Source organism: Aquarana catesbeiana, linkage group LG04 (genome assembly GCF_042186555.1).
Source record: "Aquarana catesbeiana isolate 2022-GZ linkage group LG04, ASM4218655v1, whole genome shotgun sequence".
NCBI lineage: Eukaryota > Metazoa > Chordata > Amphibia > Anura > Ranidae > Aquarana > Aquarana catesbeiana.
Genome location: NC_133327.1, coordinates 10,967,318 through 10,988,189, shown reverse-complemented (window position 1 = coordinate 10,988,189; position 20,872 = coordinate 10,967,318). Strand labels below are relative to the sequence as shown.

Here is a 20,872-nt window from a genome sequence, read left to right as displayed (position 1 = left end):
CATAACATATGTCTGATCCCTGGACTGTGTTTATAACACACTCCCCTGACCCCCACACTCTCCATATTACATACTCCTATGCCCTGCATGTTGTACATTACATACTCCTAACCCCTGCACTTTGTACAAAACATACGTCTGATCCCTGGACTGTGTTCATAACACATTCCCCTGACCCCCGCACTCTCCATATTACATACTCCTATGCCCTGCATGTTGTACATTACATACTCCTAACCCCTGCACTCTGTACATAACATACGTTTGATCCCTGGACTGTGTTCATAACACACTCCCCTGACCTCCACACTCTCCATATTACATACTCCTATGCCCTGCATGTTGTACATTACATACTCCTAACCCCTGCACTCTGTACATAACATACGTTTGATCCCTGGACTGTGTTCATAACACACTCCCCTGACCTCCGCACTCTCCATATTACATACTCCTATGCCCTGCATGTTGTACATTACATACTCCTAACCCCTGCACTCTGTACATAAAATACGTCTGATCCCTGGACCAGTGGCGGCTGGTGCTCAAAATTTTGGGGGGGGGGCGCAAACAAACTGAAAAATTCTGAAAAAAAACCATCAATTGCAGCCTCACTGTGCCCATCAAACGCAGACACTGTGCCCATCAAATGCCACCACTGTGCCATCAAACGCAGCCACTGTGCCCATCAAACGCAGCCACTGTGCCCATCAAATGCCGCCACTGTGCCCATCAAACGCAGCCACTGTGCCCATCAAACGCAGCCACTGTGCCCATCAAATGCCGCCACTGTGCCCAAACGCAGCCACTGTGCCCATTTAATGCTCCCAATGTGCCCATCAAATGCTCCCACTGTGCCCATCAAATGCGGCCACTGTGCCATCAAAGGCTGCCACTGTGCCCATCAAATGCTGCCACTGTACCCATCAAATGCTGCCACTGTGCCATCAAATGCTCCCACTGTGCCTATCCAATGCTCCCACTGCGCCATCAAATGCTGCCACTGTGCCCATCAAATGCTCCCACTGTGCCATCAAATGCTCCCACTGTGCCATCAAATGCTGCCACTGTGCCCATCAAATGCTGCCACTGTGCCCATCAAATGCTTCCACTGTGCCATCAAATGCTGCCACTGTGCCATCAAATGCTGCCACTGTGCCCATCAAATGCTGCCACTGTGCCCATCAAATGCTTCCACTGTGCCATCAAATGCTGCCACTGTGCCCATCAAATGCTCCCACTGTGCCATCAAATGCTGCCACTGTGCCCATCAAATGCTTCCACTGTGCCCATCAAATGCTTACAATGTGCCATTAAATGCTGCCACTGTGCCCTTTAACTTGCTCCCACTGTGACCATCGAATGCTGCCCCGCCCACCGTCTGCCCAGGACTTACTCTCGTGGGGCAGCGGGTGATGGCGGCAGGTGGTGTCCTCCATGCTCCTCCATGTCCTCTATGTCTTCTCCCGTCCTCTCCTATGATTGGACGCCTGATAGGCGTCCATTCACAGCGCCTGCCATTTCAGCCAATCAATTGACGGGTAACAGACCCGAGCACTTGAATGTTGGAGAGGTGGTTCAGTGTTAGGAAAGCAAATATTCCTTCACATTTCTAACACAGCTGGGTGAACTGCGAGCGCCAGTTCCCTCAGCCAGAGCCCTGAAGATGGGTCATGAATGGGTCTTCCAGCATGACAATGACCCAAAACATACCGCCATGGCAACAAAGGAGTGGCTCAAGAAGAAGCACATTAAGGTCAAGGAGTGGCCTAGCCAGTCTCCAGATCTTAATCCCATAGAAAATTTATGGAGGGAGCTGAAACTACGAGTTGCCAAGCGGTAGCCAAGAAACCTTCAGGATTTAGAGAAGATCTGTAAAGTGAGGACCAAAATTCCTCCTGAGATGTGTGCAAACCTGGTAACCAACGTCTTACCTCTGTGTTTGCCAACAAGGGTTTCTCCACCAAGTACTAAGTCATGTTTTGCTTGGGGTTCAAATAATTATTTTTCTCACTGAACTGCAACTCAATTTATAACATTTGTATTGTGTGTTTTTTTCTGGCTTTTTGGTTGAAATTATATCTATATAATTTAAAATACACCTATGATAAAAAAAAATGATAGACCCCTGTAAGTGGGCAAACTTACAGAATCTGCATCCTGCTATAAATGCCTTACTAAAGCAATCTTAATACTATGATGCATTACCTTAGTACATTATTCTTCCATGCTTCGAGACTTAGTAATATCTCCAAAATCAGATATTATTTCGGTCCCAGAACCTTTTGAACCATTAAAATTTTATTACATTTTATTTTATGTTTGCTTTTAATACTTTGTAACTTCTTGGAAAATAATAGAAATTACATGAAAAAAAAGGAGAAAAAAAATTGAATAAAAAAAAAAAAAAAAATCTGCAGGGGATCAAATAATTATTTTCCCCATTGTATATTGTGCCACCGAAAGATGTAACTGATTCTCCACAGAAGATACAGCCCCCAAGGCTCATAACTATAACATTAAAAACCCTGAAGAAGGAGGACCTTCTATGCCTGAAACGCGTTGTACAGTGGAACTTATATAAATAAAGTGTTGCAAAACATCTCATTCATACTGTGCCACTCAAAGATATAACGGACACTCTAAAAAACACTAAACATTCAGATTCCAGCTCCTGAGATTCACAGATATACCGTAATTATTATTATTATGAAGAAGGAGGACCCTCTATACCTGAAAGGTATTGTACAACGGTGCTCAAGTGTTTGAAGTGTTGCAGGACGTCTCATTTATATTGTGCCACTGGAAGCTGTAACTGATGCTCTACAGAACCCTAAAGATCCAGGTTCCAGTCCCTAAGGCTCGCAACTATAACATTAAGAGCCCTAAAAGTAGAGGACCTTTTATATCTAAAATGCGTTGTACGATGGCGCGCACACGAATGAAGTGTTGCAGGACATCTCATTTATATTGTAACAGTGGAAAATGTAACTGAAGCTCTACAGAACCCTAAAGATCCAGACTCCAGTCCCCATGGCTTACAGCTATACCATTAATCACAGCCTTGAAGAAGGAGGACCCTCTATACCTGAAATATGTTGGATATATTATTTATATGTTGGATTTATTAATTTATTTATTTATATTTATTTATATGTTGGAGTTTTATTTATGATACTCCTCCCCTAACCCAGAATATCATTCATACCTATGTAACAGGAGCAGCTGGTTGTTTTAGAGTCATATTCATACAGAGGCTGACCTGACCCCACTGACCTGGAACCAGTATTCAGGGTCTACTTCATTTGTTCCAGGCCATTGACTCTCTAGAGCAGGGATGGGGTGTTTGACAAAGAGCATGTGCCTTCAAATTCAAGTTGGCTATGGCAGCTCCTATAGTTCTTTGCTGACTGGTTCCCTTTAATGAGAGTATTGCTATGCAATACAACCTCTAGGCTCCGCTCTCGATATGCTGGCTCCTTGACATTTTCTGGGCCCCCTCTCTTGCTGTGCTGGCTTCTTGATAACCTCTATGCTTCTCTCTCACTATGCTGGCTTCTTGACATCTTCTGGGCCCCTCTCATGTTATTCTGGCTCTTTGACAACCTTTAGGCTCCTTTCTCACTATGCTGGCTCCTTCTAGTCCCCTCTCTCGCTCTGCTGGCTCATTAACATCTTCTGGGCTCCTCTCTTGCTATGCTGGCTCCTTCACGTCTTCTGAGCCCCTCCCTGCTACGCTGACTCGTTCACAACCTCTAGGCGCCTCTTTTGCTATGCTGGCCCCTCGACATCTTCTGTGCTCCTCTCTCGCTATGCTGGCTCCGTGACAATCTCTAGACTCCTTTCTCGCTATGCTGACCTGGGGCCCCTTGACATCTTCTGGGCTCCTCTATCACTATGCTGGCTCCTTGACAACCTCTAGGCCCCTTTCTCACTATGCTGGTTCCTTGACAAATGAGGCTCTACTGGTATCTCAGTCTTTGTATTTAGGCAGGACAACATGGAAATGTTCCTCTGTTCACTTTCCATTCAGTTGGCCACTTACCACCTCCATTGTGGTGGGCAACTGCAGTTTCCTTCCTCTAAGCCCAGGTAGAACATCCATGACAGCCAGCATCTTCCAGGTTCCTCAAAGAAGGGGAGATCCTTGCGGCACTCCAATCCCAAGGCCCAAAGTACCATCCTAACTAGGCAAAAGCCCAGGAGTGAAAAACATGTGTCAGGAAGTTCCTTTAGGCCTTTTGATGGGGCTTGGGGCTTGGTGTCAGTGGGAGGAATAATACCCAATTACTGGTTGCGACTCAATACAGCTTAGTGTGCTGCTCAAGCTCTGTAAGACGGGTGCAAATCCTGAACCATCCCCCACTGGGGGTGCCGGAACAGGATGGAGCTCGTCCCAGCTCCTGCAAAAGCTCAAGTCAGAAGTTACCACACATCCATGTTATCCTCCGACCAGGTCACACCTCCAACGCATTTCGCTCCACCTCTCAGAGCTTAGTCATGGGGATCCATAGTGCCCCATTGTTGGTGTCAGTGGGAGGAATAGTGCTCCATCATTGGTGTCAGTGGGAGGAATAGTGCCCCATTATTGGTGTCAGTGGGAGGAATAGTGCCCTTCTGTTGGTGTCATTGGCAGGAATGATGTCCCATTGTTAATGTCAGCGAGAGGAATAATGCCCTGGGGCCCGAATAAAGGTATGCAAAGGGCCACATTCGGCCACAGGGCTACAGTTTGGAGACCACTGGACTAGAACATCAAATATCCATAACTATTGAACAGTTGGACAACCGCCTTTTCTTAGCCCTATAATCCAGTAAGTTCTTGTGAATTTTGTAGTTCCGCTAAAGTCAGAGCCCATTTTGTCACCCATTGTTTCATGGTGATTCTCTCTTCCAAACAGCTTGGTGACAAAGATGTAGGACTTGCTGAACCATTCTAGTAATGCATTTGTTAACATTTTACTAGAGATGAGAGAATGTCTGAAAAACTTCCATCAGTCATGGTTCAGCTAAACTTTTTAAAAATTTGCAAACCTACAAAATTTGTCATTTTCAAACTGTAAAGGCTCGTACACACCATAAGAAAATCGGGTGGACATTTGCTACCTTTGTACGACTTTCTACAGTCAATTCCGATCTTCTGAACGAAAATTTCCGAGGGGACAAGCTCCAAAATTTTTCTCGTAAGGGAACAGAATGAATAATTTTCGTTTAATGCGTACTGTTTTTGTACGGGAAAAATCAGGAATGAAAGACTTTGCATGATCAGAAACAATAAACAACAACAAAAAAAAGTCTGTCGTACGAGAATGTAAGTACGAATTTTCCTTCATTGTTTCTGATTTGCTTTGAAACAATGAGGAAAATTGGACGATCCTTCGCCCGATTTTCTTATAGTGTGTACTCCACTTAATTCTCATTGAAGTCGAATCCAAACCAAACTCCAAAAAAAAATGTATATTACAGAGCATAAAATTATGCAAGGTTTTATAGAATGGTTTGGACCGATGAGACCAAAAAACTGACTGAGACACTTCTGTTCAAATTTCTACTAGGGATACTAGGATAGAAAGGTGGACCTGGTGGGAGTGACAGTCAAGGTATCAGGCAACGGCAGAAGGAGATGGAAAGAAGAAACAGTCATTGGAGCAGCCTTTGGTGCCATTTTTCCAGAAGACTTTTAAGTGTTTTAACTGTTTCTTTTAGATATTCTTATTATTTGCCAAGAGAATGCAGTGGTAGGAATGAGATTGTTGGGGTAGGGGCAAAGTTGAATATCCTTGTGAATATTCTCACAGACAGTCATGTCAGAGGAGTATCCAAGATATACAAAAACTAGTGTGCGATTCATTCATTCCCTTTAAATAGCTTTGTGTCTTGAGATTGGTAAATAATCTTATCAGTGCTTGTTAAAGTGTATCTGAAGCTGATTCTTGTTTTAGTGTTAGATGGAGAAGGGAAATGTTAATACTTCTGACTAGATTCCTCCCCAATTTAATTTCATCCAGATTTTATATTCCCACTGATCACCAATGTAAGGGACATTCTTCTCACTGATCATCAATGTAAGGAACATTCTTCACACTGATCATCGATGTAAGGAGCATTCTTCCCACTGATCACCAATGTAAGGGACATTCTTCTCACTGATCATCGATGTAAGGAGCATTCTTCTCACTGATCACCAATGTAAGGAGCATTCTTTTCACTGACCACCAATGTAAGGAACATTCTTCTCACTGATCACCAATGTAAGGAACATTCTTCTCACTGATCACCAATGTAAGGAACATTCTTCTCACTGATCACCAATGTAAGGAACATTCTTCCCACTGATCACCAATGTAAGGAACATTCTTCTCACTGACCACCAATGTAAGGAACATTCTTCCCACTGATGACCAATGTAAGGAGCATTCTTATCACTGATCCCCAATGTAAGGAACATTCTTCCCACTGATCATCGATGTAAGGAGCATTCTTCCCACTGATCACCAATGTAAGGGACATTCTTCTCACTGATCATCGATGTAAGGAGCATTCTTCTCACTGATCACCAATGTAAGGAGCATTCTTTTCACTGACCACCAATGTAAGGAACATTCTTCTCACTGATCACCAATGTAAGGAACATTCTTCTCACTGATCACCAATGTAAGGAACATTCTTCTCACTGATCACCAATGTAAGGAACATTCTTCCCACTGATCACCAATGTAAGGAACATTCTTCTCACTGACCACCAATGTAAGGAACATTCTTCCCACTGATGACCAATGTAAGGAGCATTCTTATCACTGATCCCCAATGTAAGGGACATTCTTCCCACTGATCACCAATGTAAGGAACATTCTTCTCACTGATCACCAATATAAGGAACATTCTTCTCACTGATCACCAATATAAGGAACATTCTTCCCACTGATCATCAATGTAAATTGCATTCTTATCACTGATCACCAATGTAAGGGACATTCTTCCTACTGATCACCAATGTAAGGGACATTCTTTCTACCGATCATCAATTTAAGGAGCATTCTTCCCACTAATCACCAATGTAAAGGCCATTTTTCCCACTGACCCCCAATGTAAGGAGCATTGTTATCAATGACCACCAACGTAAGGAGCATTTTTCCCACCCACCACCTGCCACCACCAATGTAAGTAGCATTCTTCCTACTGATCACCAATGTAAGGAACATTCTTCCCACTGATCATCAATGCAAGAATCATTTTTCCCCACTGACCACCAATGTGGGAAGCATTCTTCCCACCTACCAGCAATGTAAGGAACATTCTTCCCACTGACCACCAATGTAAGGAACATTCTTCCCACTGATCATCAATGCAAGGAGCATTTTTCCCACTGACCACCAATGTAAGGAACATTCTTCCCACTGACCACCAATGTAAGGAACTTTCTTCCCACTGATCATCAATGTAAGGAGCATTCTTCCCACTGACCACCAATGTAAGGGACAGTCTTCTCACTGATTGCCAATGTAAAAGGCATTCTTTCCATTCTTTCCATTATTGCAAAGAGGTCCTTCTCCAACTGACCACAAATGTGAGGGAATACAGTACTCTGCTCTGTGGAACAGTCTTGGGTGTCAAATACACTAAGTATACATCCTTATTCTTTTATTTATTCTTACATCAACTTACTGTCTGTGACTGTGAGCTGTAGACATAATTATTAGTAGGGGGTTCCCTGAGACCTGACAGTTACAACGTATTTTAGGGCTTTCTCAATGTTAAAAACATCGAGAAAGGCTGAGTTTATGACTTAACTGGCACCTGGAAGATCATACTAATTACTTCTTAAGATCCCTCCAATTGTATCAGTCCAGTATGCACTTGGTTGAACAAAGCCAAGCCCTGATGAAGGGGGACCCTTGGAAACCTCAAAACAAGTTGGCTTTGCATAATAGAAGAACTTTATTTCTTCTGCTTTTGGTGCTTTCTTCCTCGCACACCAAGACCCTACTCGAGCAAAGAACCAACCTTTGGCCACTACTCCTGGAAGAGCTGCCTAATCATTCCCTCTATTGACTCGGAAAACCTACTGCTTTAAGAAATCCAGCTCCCCACATAGTGGTATTACCAAGGCTGGTGTCACCTGGTGCGGTAAAACATGGTGTCTACGCCCACCAATCATTTTTTTACATACAACACTGCATATAATGGCAAAAGTAGTGCCTCTACCAAATATCAAGCAAATCTGAATAACAATATCATATGAAAATAATAGAACCCCCGCAGGAAATAACAACTCCCTGTATTTATGCCAGTTTCTGCAATAACAATCCCCAGCATTACTGTCAGTTTCCGCAATAATAACCCCCAGCATTGGTGTCAATTTACACAATAATAACCCCCAGCATTGGTGTCAGTAACAGCAATAATAATCCCCCACATAAGTGCAGATTTCTAGAATTAAAAACACTCAGCATCTATACAAGTGTATGCAATAATGACCCCAGCACTGGTATCAGTTTCTGCAATAATAACCCCCAGCATTAGTGCCAGTCTTTGCAATAATAATCCCCAGCATTAGTTCCAGTATCTGCAATAATAACCCCCAGAGTTGGTGCCAGTTTCTGCAATGATCCCCAGCATTGGTACCAGTTTCTGCAAGGATCCACAGCATCTAGGAAGTAGCTGCAATAATAACCCCCAGCATAGGGGGTCAGTGGCATTATGCTATTTTAAAACTCTGCCACATGAAGGAGCTAATTAACACTGACACTGGCCACTAATGCAGCACAAAGGGGTTAATTAACTGCCACTGGTCACTCATGCATCAGTGACCAACATGAGTACATTAACCCCTTTGTGCTGCACATTACTGGCTAATGGCAGTGTTAGTTAATGAACCCCTTCACCTCCAATCACAAAACCCACCACACTCCCTAAGGAGTTAACTAGTCCAGTGCACTGGAAAAGCCTTGGCTTTTTTTTTTTTGGCTGAGTCACTGCAACATTACACTGCTAAGCAATATACAATTATTATCATAATCCAGTCTAGTCCAACCATATCTAAGATAATATTATCAGTACCAGGATAGGTTCATCTAGTGCCCAGGGCAAGGATGCAGAACTGTGCCCCCTCCCCACTGGTAATGCATGCCTTAGAATAGGTTTACGGCTCTGTATCTATTCCCTGTCTCTTGCTCCTCTGTGCCCAGGGAAGTTGCCCCTCCTTTCCACCCCTTGTCCTGGCCCTGGATATAATACTCAAGCCCTGATGAAGGAGTAGTGTTGAGCTTCTGAAACGTGTTGGTTTACCTATTCTTATTTCGGACTCCTTGACCTGGTGTGGTGCCCGTACTGCTACTTATTTGGTTGGACTTTTCTCAGGACTCCATCTTTCATTGGGGCTTTTGATGCAAGACAGCTTGATTAATGTGACGACTTCATAATTTTGGATTTTAACAATAAGAGATCCAGCAGCTCCTAAGTGTATACCTTTGAGCTAATTGACCATGTTCTTTCCAAGCTCATTGTACAATTTTATTTTGGTATACTATCAACTAGGTAGTGCAAAGGTCTGCCTGATTTGATGCATTTAGGGTTTGTCCTCATATTACATAGTTTCGGTAAAGCTATAGCAGATTTTGCAGGGATTATAAAATCAGGTTGTATAGTGTATGGCTAGGTTAAGTCAACCTAGTTGGAGCTTACAGAGTGCTGAGGACTCTCTCAATGCCCCCATGTGACAGTGTTGGACCAACCACTAAGAACCTTGCTACAACATGAGATGCTTCTCCATACCTGGAGAAAATGCTCAGTTATACCTAAAGAACATGCCTCTCCACACCTAAAGAACGTGCTCCTCCATACCTGAAGAACATGCTCCTCCACACCTGGAAGAACATGCTCCTCCACACCTGGAGATCATGCTCCTCCATACCTGAAGAACATGCTCCTCCACCTGGAAAGGATGCTCCTCCAGACCTGGAGAACATGCTCCTCCACACCTGGAGAATATGCTCCTCCACACCTGAAGAACATGCTCCTCCACACATGGAGAATATGCTCCTCCACACCAGGAGAACATGTTCCTCCACACCTGAACAACATGCTCCTCCACACCTGGAGAACATGCTCCTTCACACCTGGAGAACATGCTCCTCTACACCTGGAGAACATGCTCTGCCATACCTGGAGAAGTGCTCCTCCACACCTGGAGAACGTACTCCTCCACATCTGGAGAATGTGCTCCTCCACACCTGGTGAATGTGCTTCTCCACACCTAGAGAACATGCTCCTACATACCTGAAGAGCATGCTCCTCCACACCTGGAGAATTTGCACCTTCACACCTGGAGAACATGCTCCTCCACACTTGAATAACCTGCTCCTCCACACCTGGAGATCATGCTCCCCAACACCTGGAGAAGTGCTCCTCCACACCTGGAGAATGTGCTCCTCCACACCTGGAGAACATGCTCCTTCATACCTGGAGAATGTGCTCCTCCACATCTGGAGAACATACTCCTCCATCCCATGTACTTCTGGAGACAGTATTACTAAGTAAACCTGTTGCTTTGGCCTTCATGGAAAAAACACATAGTTTCTATAAAATGACAAATTATGATCACTATATGACATCCAGGAGATAATTTATCAGCAGGTATAAAATATTGAGCCATGCAACAGTCAAAATCCTTTCAATAATGGTGCTTGCAGCATAATGTGCTTGAGGGGTGAAGGTACCCCCCCCCCCCCCCCCCCCATCAGATGTATGCTGCTGCTTGTTTTCCCCCTGGGCACATTTATTTAACCTTTCAAATAATGAATATTGGTGATTGAGACATTTTAAGTCCCGATTACACACAATATTTTGAGCCCTAAAGAAGGTATTTGTATCACTGAAACATGTTAGCTGGTTTATGTTGTCTTATTGTTAGCAAACACCATTATTTAAAAGAGTTAGGACTGTTACTCCAGAGAGCAGACTAAGAAGCCATTGGACCCCATGTGAATTGGGGTCACCGTTTTTACCCTTTACCCTTTAATGAATATAATCCAGTGCCTTAGTCACGTGTTCCATGAAATAGGCCAAATTCTTTTAACCACTTGCCGACCAGCCACCGTCATTATACTGCGGCAGGTCGGCACGATCCCGATCGGTCCCTTTAAGCGGGATAGCAGGCGAGCTGCACAGCGGGGCTGCCGATGCTCGTGACCCCTGGTCGCGATGACCGCCGGCCATGAGCGATCGCAGGCACGAGAGGCAGAACAGGGACGTGTGTGTGTGTGTGTAAACACACATCCCAGTTCTGTGAGGGGAGGAGAGAGAGATTGTGAGTTCCTATGAGCTGGAAACCATGATCTCTCATCTCCTATAGTCAGTCCCCTCCCCCTACAGTTAGAACACACACATAGGGAACACAGTTAACCCCTTGATCACCCCCTAGTGTTAACCCCTTCCCTGCCAGTGACATTTATATAGTAATCAGTGCATTTTATAGCACTGATCGCTGTATAGTTGTCAATCGACCCAAAAAGGTGTCAAAAGTGTCCGATGTGTCCACCATAATGTCGCAGTCTCGATAAAAATCGCAGATCGCCGCCATTACTAGTAAAAAAAAATAATAATAATAAAAATACCATAAATCTTTCCCCTATTTTGTAGACGCTATAACTTTTGCGGAAACCAATCAATATACGCTTTTTGCGATTTTTTTTTACCAAAAATATGTAGAAGAATACATATCGACCTAAACTGAGGAAAAAATTAGCTTTTTTTTTTTAAAAAAAAAATTGAGGCTATTTATTACAGCAAAATGTACAAAATATTGTGTTCTTTTCAAAATTGTCACTCTTTTTTTGTTTATAGCGCAAAAAATAAAAACCGCAGAGATGATCAAATACCACCAAAAGAAAGCTCTATTTGTGGGAAAAAAATTACATCAATTTTGTTTGGGTACAACATCGCACAACTGCACAATTGTCAGTTAAAGCAACTTGGTGCCGTATCGCAAAAAATGGCCTGGTCATTAAGCAGCCAATTCTTCCGGGGCTGAAGTGGTTAATAATGGCGTTTGTTCACTATAAGACAATACAAAACCTCCAGCGCATTTTGGCGTACAGATATCTAGCCCTTTTCAGAAGCATGCTGCTGTTTATTTTGCTCCTGGGCGCATTTCTTGTTTCATCCTTCAAATGATTATTGTTGGCGGTTGAGTCATCCTGATTACACACAATATTTTGAGCTTTGAAGAATGGAGAGACACCCCCCAAACTTGTTGCCTGTTTTTTATTGCCTTATTGTTAGTAAACACCATTATTTAAAAGACTTTGGCCTGTTACTCCTTTGTGCTGGTGCTCTCATTGGACTTTTTTCATGTAGATTCCCAAGTTTGGGTTCCCCGTTCAGGGTGGTTGTGTTGTTTTGAGTCTCATGATTGCAGGCAATAATTTGAGCCTTGAAGAAAGGGGGAGATACCCTCAAAACGTGTTGCTTGTTTTATATTGCCCTATTGTTAGTAGACACCATTATTTAAAAGACTTTGGCCTGTTACTCCTTTGTGCTGGTGCTCTCATTGGACTTTTTTTCACATAGATTCCCAAGTTTAGGTTCCCCATTCAGGGTGGTTGTGTTGTTTTGAGTGCTCATGATTACACGCAATAGTTTGAGCCTTGAAGAAAGGGGGAGATACCCTCAAAACGTGTTGCCTGTTTAATATTGTCTTATTGTTAGTAGGCACCATTATTTAAAAGACTCCGGACTGTTACTCCTTTGTGCTGGTGCTCTCATTGGACTTTTTTCATGTAGAGTCCAAAGTTTTGGTTCCCCATTTAGGGATACCCAGTTGTGCAGAGAGCAGCCTCAGGAGTCATTGAGCCCTGTATGAATCTAGGTCACCTCTTTCAACCGTTATCCCTTGGTGAGTCAAATCCAGTCACACATATTCCATGAAATAGACCAACAGCATCCATGACACCAAAACGTCTTGGCTAAAATAGGTGCTTAAAATAAGAGAAAGATGTAAATATCTCCACCATAGACATACGTTGACTTGAAGACAAAAATGGCCATGAAGGATAATGACTGCTGGATATTACTCTGCTGTCTGCTACCTTTCTTGTTGCCCCATGTACTGTACATTGATGAATTAGCAATTATATCTTATTTCAGTAGAACAGGAGCCATCCGTTACATCCTCATCCTCCACAAGTGTTCCTTGGGTAGCCCACAAGCCCTCTACGACTTTAAGATGCCCACATACTTTGCCACACCATCATTCTGTCATACATTGTGCAAAGAGAGGTTATTATACTTCAAGTAATTGTAAGTCTAGTCTCCTGTAGACTCACCTTCTATCTTCATGCACTCCAGTGATGGCTGCATGGTATTCCCCAAGGGAGGGTTTCCTGATGTTGACAATAGTGGACCATGTCTGTGTAAGGTGTTACACACATTACACCTCTGGGGGAATCTAGGATTGAAAAGGACCTGGGGGTCCTAGTAGATGATAGGCTCAGCAATGGCATGCAATGCCAAGCTGCTGCTAACAAAGCAAACAGAATATTGGCATGCATTAAAAGGGGGATCAACTCCAGAGATAAAACGACAATTCTCCCGCTCTACAAGACTCTGGTCCGGCCGCACCTAGAGTATGCGGTCCAGTTCTGGGCACCAGTCCTCAGGAAGGATGTACTGGAAATGGAGCGAGTACAAAGAAGGGCAACAAAGCTAATAAAGGGTCTGGAGGATCTTCGTTATGAGGAAAGGTTGCGAGCACTGAACTTATTCTCTCTGGAGAAGAGACGCTTGAGAGGGGATATGATTTAAATTTACAAATACCGTACTGGTGACCCCACAATAGGGATAAAACTTTTTCGCAGAAGAGCGTTTAACAAGACTCGTGGCCACTCATTAAAATTAGAAGAAAAGAGGTTTAACCTTAAACTACGTAGAGGGTTCTTTACTGTAAGAGCGGCAAGGATGTGGAATTCCCTTCCACAGGCGGTGGTCTCAGTGGGGAGCATTGATAGCTTCAAGAAACTATTAGATAATCACCTGAATGACCACAACATACAGGGATATACAATGCAATACTGACACATAATCACACACATAGGTTGGACTTGATGGACTTGTGTCTTTTTTCAACCTCACCTACTATGTAACTATGTAACTATGTGTTGAAACGCCCACAGGTAGCCCCCATTGAAATTCCGCTTAACAGGGTGTCAACTTTGGGGCACAATTGAGAGACAGACACACACCATTGTCACCCTGTAACAGAAAGTATCTAAAGGAGGATCTTCATTGCAGGAAATGCTACAAATAGCTTTTGAATTGACATTACCATATTACAGCTTATATGAGACTTTAAGGACTGGGTGGGTCCAACTTTATTTTTACACTGAGGATTGTTTGTACAGACCTAAAAATACAAATTCACTGCTGACGTCCCTGATAGATATAAGAATTAATTAAAGCAGACCTATCAATAAAATGTAAGTAATAAATAAGAAATAAATAGAATAAAATAAAAAATGAATTCAAAATATCTCTTTGCATGGGTCCGTGGAGCACATGTCAATATTTTCCAATCACATGTATCATTTTGGGTAAAATAAATAAATAAATAAATAAAATAAAAATTTCTTTTTGCATGGGTCGTTGGAGCACGGGTCAGTATTACCCAATCACATGTAAAATAAATAAATAAGTAATAAATAAATAAAAAAATAAAATAAAAAAAAACTCTCTTTGCGTGGTTCATTGGAGCATATGCCAATATTACCCAATCACATGTATCATTTGGGGCAAAATAAATAAAAAAAATAAAATAAGAATTTCTCTTTGCATGGGTCAGTGGAGCACATGTCAGTATTACCCAATCGCATGTATCATTTTAGGTAAAATAAATAAATAATTAAAAAATAAAATAAGAATTTCTCTTTGCATGAGTCAGTGGAGCACATGTTAATATTTTCCAATCACATGTATCATTTTAGGTAAAATAAATAAATAAATAAATTCTCTTTGCATGGGTGATGGGAGTCATGTCATGGGGTCATGTCAGTATTACCCAATCAAAGCTTCCATGTGTGGGATTATGACTGAACACCCCCTAAAGGTGACCATACCGCAGTGACAGAAAGCCCAGGTTAGCCTATGATAGCTACACCACCTCCCTCTCTGGGGTGAAGGACAGGATATAGCACCACTTGCCTCAGGACCAGAAAAATGGAGTGACGTAGGCCATCTCTCCCTGGGCACATTTCACATTTGTTGGGAACCCAGTACTAAATAATTGTGGGTCAAGGTTTTGTGCGTAACAAAGCAGCTACCTTGCTGCAAACTAGTCATTCTTTAACCCAAGATTTTGTCTTTTTTGGGGGAAGGGTGCGAGAAAAGGTTGAAGGTGAAGGTGCACAGCTGCCTCCCCAGGACCTCCCTCCTGACTCTCCACCCTGAATAGGACAGCTTGGCCACAATGAAAGAGATGGATAGAAGAGGAGCGCAGTGCACCATCTCTGCCCATGAGAAAAAATGCCCACTGTTCAGCTGAGCCCATTGGTCTGGAGGGGTGGCCCACGGGGTCAAGAGATGCCAGCCAGCCTGGCCTGCTCAGTCAGAGGATGCAGGAAAAAGTCGACCATGAGGGTGCACAGCTGCTTTCCCAGGACCTCCCCCTCTGACTCTCCACCCTTAATGGGACAGCTTGGCCACAAGGAGTGAGCAGAGCAAAGGAGGAGGGCAGTGCATCTCCTTTGCCCATGAGCAAAAATGCCCTCTGGTCAGCTGAGCCCATTGGTCTGGAGGGGTGGCCCACGGGGTCAAGAGATGCTAACGAGCTTGGCCTGCTCGGTCAGAGGGTGTGGGAAAAGGTCAACCATGAGCAGGGCCGGGAAAAGGGGTTGGCAGGAGGGGCAGCTGCCCTGGGCACTGTCATGTGAGGTAGAGGGGGGGGCCACAAGAAGATTGGGGAAAGGGGATTTGTCTTAGGAGGGAGAATTTGGAGGGCAACAGGGGGTAAGAATTGTTCAAGGAGGAGAAATTGGGGGGGTGCTAGGAATGCTGATTTAGGGGGATTTGTTTTGGGAAGGGGGATGGCGGGAACAGGTTTTGTGATAGGAGAGGAGATTGGGGGGGTTGTGCTAAAAGCGAGAGATATGGTAAAGGAAGGAAGGGACTTGTGCTAGGAGAGGAAATGTTTTTTGGGGGAAATTGTGCTAGTAGGGAAAATTGGGGGGGGGGGGTGAATTTGTGCTAGGAGAGGGGATTTGGAAAGGGGATGTGTATTCGGAGGGGAAATTTGAGGAATTCAAAAAATAGAGGTTTTGTACCAGGAGGGGTGATTTGGGGGGGGGGGGGATTGTGCTGGGGTAATTTGGGGGGAAAAGTTTTGCACTGACGGGGGGATTACAACAGGGAGGGGGATCTGTACTGGGAAAAGTATGCTTTGGGGGTAAGCATGCACATCAGTGCTCGGTTTTGCTTTTTTGAGGGGTTTGCTGACACATAATGCTCATACATCTCAGGGGGTACAGTTTGGCATGTTTGACTTGGGTTTTAGATGACCTTGTCCCGGCACTGACCATGAGGGTGCACAGCTGCCTCCCTAGGACCACCCCCTCTCCTTCCTGGATGGGACAGCTTGGCCACAAGGAGAGAGCCAGGTAGAGAAGAAGCCCATGAGCAAAAATGCCCACTAGTCAACTCAGCCCGTTGGTCTGGAGGGGTGGCAAGAGATGCCATCCAACCTGACCTACTCGGTCAGCAGGTGCTGGAAAGAGTGGACCATGAGGGTGCACACCTGCAGCCATGGGACCTCCCCCTCCGGCTCTCCACCCTGAATGGGGCAGCTTGGCCACAGCGAGAGCTGGGTAGAGGAGAAGGACAGTGCTCCCCCTCTGCTCATGAGAGGGAAACAGAGGAGGAGGAGGGAGTCAGGTGGGGAGTTGGGATGGAATCTTATGGGCCGGCGGCCAGCTGGGCTCTAGGCAAGAGGGGGCATTGTGCTGGAAGCTTAAGAGTCAGCAGCCATATTGGCCTGGGCAGGGTGAGGGAGTCAAGCAGAAAGCTTAAGGGCTCCCATCCAGTAGGGCCCAGAGGTGAGAAAGAGTTGGGGTCAGAAGATTAAGGGGGAGATATGTACAGCTCAGAGGACAGAGACAAGAGGAAAAAAAACAGAAAGCACCTGAATTTGTAGAGAACCAATGGTTACATTCATCTGATAATTCCCTCTAGCATTTTCTAAGATCGCCACAGTGTACCTAGTAGCTGCAATGTGGTATTTACAGCTCTGAACATTCATTCAGAAGAGAAAATGGTCTAAAAATATTCCAGAAAAATATTCCAATGCGTGGGCAGATTTACTGCACGAATGGCTACACAAATTGTTTAGAAACGCCATAAAGTCATCATAGATCTCTCAAGGTTTTCATCGGTAAAGGATCATCACCACTAATGATTCCCAGTTTGGACCACTTATTACGGCTGTAACAAATCACATTGATAGTTTCATGGATTCTTCATAGAATTAACAAATGATTGAAGATTATCTCACTGAAGCCCCTCTGGGATCTCTTTGTTGGCCAAAACCTCTCCAACACCTACCAAAACCCAAAGTACCCACCTTGGGCTGACTGCTCCTTGAGCTAAAATACAATCCTAAAAGTACAATGAAAATGGAAGCGGCTGCAATCCTCATAAGTTATATTAGAGCATCTTACCTTATTTATGACCTCATCAATAGATTATTTGGTGCCTGAGAAGTAATCCGCCTCGGTACAGGTCACTGCTCCACCACCATACTCCGGGCCCATTTTCAGAAGAAGGTTTGCTCAGATTAAAAAAAAAAATCAAGAAAAAGGTTCTTGCAATGGGGCTTGGTCAGGATCCTTCCTGGTTCTGGGCATGTTTGCTGATTCACATGGAAAAGGAATCTGATTCCCTCTGAGTGGTCACTTTGAAATGGATTATGATGACCAAAAGCGGATTACGGGGAGAGCCATCTGTAGGAGAGATAATTAACTAATAGGGTTAGTGAGACTATTTCCTTGCTGTGCTCGAATGCTGACGACCAGAATATCATTCACCTGCAGGCCTATATCTCTTCATATGTTATTGAAGCTCCACTGTCCCCAGGCATTGACCTCTTTATCATTTTTAGGTCTTAATGACCAGGTGTACAGTATGCTAGAAGTACAGACAGATTTCAGTTCAGTGCCTTCCTAGAGCCCAGCCAAACTTTCAGTTTAAATCAGCTAACTTTATTCCAGGTACATTAAAAAAAGCATTCAAGGTCTTACAGGTCATTTTCTTTAGAAAGCAGCCCCAGCCTAAGTAAAAAAAAAAGCCTGTCCCCTGCCAGCATGCTGCAGAGAAGGGCCTTCGCTCTATGTGTGGAGCGAAGGTCTCTCGAATAGTCTCTCTGCAAAGGTCCAACATGATGAGTCAGAGCCAGTACTCTCCAATGCTGAGCCTCCATAACTAAGAGATCTGAAAGCCAAATGAATGAAAAGGGTGGTGGGCCAGGAACAGTCAGGCTAGGGAGAAAAGTTCTGTGTGGAAGCAGTGGTCTCTCTGATGAGATCGGACATCCACCTGAAAAGTCACAGATAGAAAATCCAATCAGAATAAGCATCATTGAAATGCAGCAGGCTCCTCCTCACTGTGACGCATTTCGCCTGACGTAGATTAGATTATAGGCGTTTTTCTGCCTTTTACATTGGTGACCTGAACAAAATCGCGGCAAAATTGTGCCAGACCTGTTTCCTGATTGGCCAATGCGCCAGGCCACCCTATTGGATGCCTGTCGTTTAGGAAGAGGAGCGGAGGACTCGGACACACGCTGGAGCGGAGGTCGCGATAAGTGCCACAATGTCAGAGCCTCGCGCGGGGCGGGACGCGGGTGGGACGGTTGGATTGCGCAGCCAGAGCCGCGAGCCCCGCGAGTGGGAGGGGGGGTCAGTTGGCACAGTGCCTGCATATGATGGGCACAAGTAGCTGCATTTGACGGGCACAAGTGGCTGCATTTGACGGGCACCAGTGGCTGCATATGATGGGCACAAGTGGCTGCATTTGACGGGCACAAGTGGCTGCATTTGATGGGCACAAGTGGCTGCACATGATGGGCACAAGTGGCTGCATTTGATGGGCAGAAGTGGCTGCATTTGACGGGCACAAGTGGCTGCATTTGATGGGCACAATGGCACAAGTGGCTGCATATGATGGGCACAAGTGGATGCATATGATGGGCACAGTGGCTGCATATGATGGGCACACGTGGCTGCATATGATGAGCACAATGGCTGGGTCTAAAAGTGGGTCTAAAATAAAGTATGTAATAAAAACAGAAAAGTTTTATTTAAAAATATAATTAAAGTCTTGATGAGGTGGAACCAGAGAAGGTCAAATATAAGCAGATTGGACTTCAGCTTTGGTTGGTGAGTTTTTGCTGGTCTGGGTGCCCTTCTTTATGGGACAGATGCTGTTCGTCATGTTCCATTAAACGTTCATTGGGCCTGTGGTTTTTGTGGAACGAGGCAGCATGGATTGGGCACGGCGCTCATGGCAGTGTTAGAGGGGGACCTTGCTCTTTGTATTCATGATTACAGGCCAGAGGGAGCAGAACGATGAGCAGGAAGGATCTTGTGCCAATATGGAATACACGTCGGAGCCAATCCCGCCCTGGTGCCAAAAGAGGAGGAGAGCAGACACAGAGAGGTGCTGCTTTAATTTATAGCCCTCCTTACCTATTGCCATTTCAATGAAGTTGTTCAACAAGAATATGACTGGGAGGGATGAGGGTTATCAGGAGTTCAGTACTGGAGAAGGTAGAGGGATTTATGAAGGACAACAAGTCAAAGAAATATTATCCTCACATAACTGGAGGCACCTAAAGTGCTCCTCTCAGGAAAAAACAAGGTGCATTCAATACAGGGGGGCTCCAAACTCTTCAGTTGTGGACCACACTGTATATTTTTCAAGTATTTGTTGTGAGCCAAGAAAATCCCAATCAGAGTCCCCCCTGACATCATAGTGCATCCCCCACACACCACAGCCCCCCTCCCCTTACATCAGAGTGCCCATTAGGGTCCCCACCATAGTGCCCTTTACATCATAGTCCACATCAGAGTCCTCCTTACATCAAAGTCCTCCCTAATATCAGGATCTCCATTAGAATCCACCCTTACATCCGAGTCCCCACTTACATAAGGGTCTCCATCAGACACCCCCCCCCCCCCTTATATCAAAGTCTACCCTAACATCAGGGTCCTCATTAGAATCCACCCTTACATCAGGGTCCCCATCAGATTCCACCTTATATCAAAGTCCTCCCTAACATTACTGTCTCCATTATTAGATTCCACCTTTACATCAGGGTCCCCACTTACATAAGGGTCTCCATCAGATCCCCCCCTTATAGCAAAGTCTACCCTAACATCAGGGTCCTCATTAGAATCCACCCTTACATCAGGGTCCCCATCAGATTCCCCCTCATATCAAAGTCCTCCCTAACATCAGGGTCTCCATTAGACTCCATCATTACATCCAAGGCCCCTTCACAGTCCCCACTTACATCAGGCTCTCCATCAAATTCCACATTATACTGTATCAAAGTCCTCCCTAACATCGGGGTCTCTATTAGAATCCACCCTTACATCAGGGTCCCCACTTACATAAGGTTCTCCATCAGATCCCCCCCCCTTATATCAAAGTCTACCCTAACATCAGGGTCCTCATTAGAATCCACCCTTATATCAGGGTCCCCATCAGATTCCCCCTTATATCAAAGTCCTCCCTAACATTACTGTCTCCATTAGACTCCACCATTACATCCAAGGCCCCTTCACAGTCCCCACTTACATCAGGCTCTCCATAAAATTCCACATTATAT

At 44.5% G+C, this 20,872-nt stretch overlaps 1 protein-coding gene across 1 annotated transcript in view; it reads right to left on the bottom strand.

Annotated features, from left to right (window-relative positions):
- The window catches only part of RP1L1 (RP1 like 1), a 96,928-nt gene extending 79,019 nt beyond the window's left edge, over window positions 1–17,909 (bottom strand). The window contains exon 1 of the mRNA XM_073624827.1: window positions 17,703–17,909. The gene's annotated coding sequence lies outside the window, so the exon portion shown is untranslated. The remainder of the gene's footprint in view (window positions 1–17,702) is intronic.
- Window positions 17,910–20,872: the final 2,963 nt, after the last annotated feature.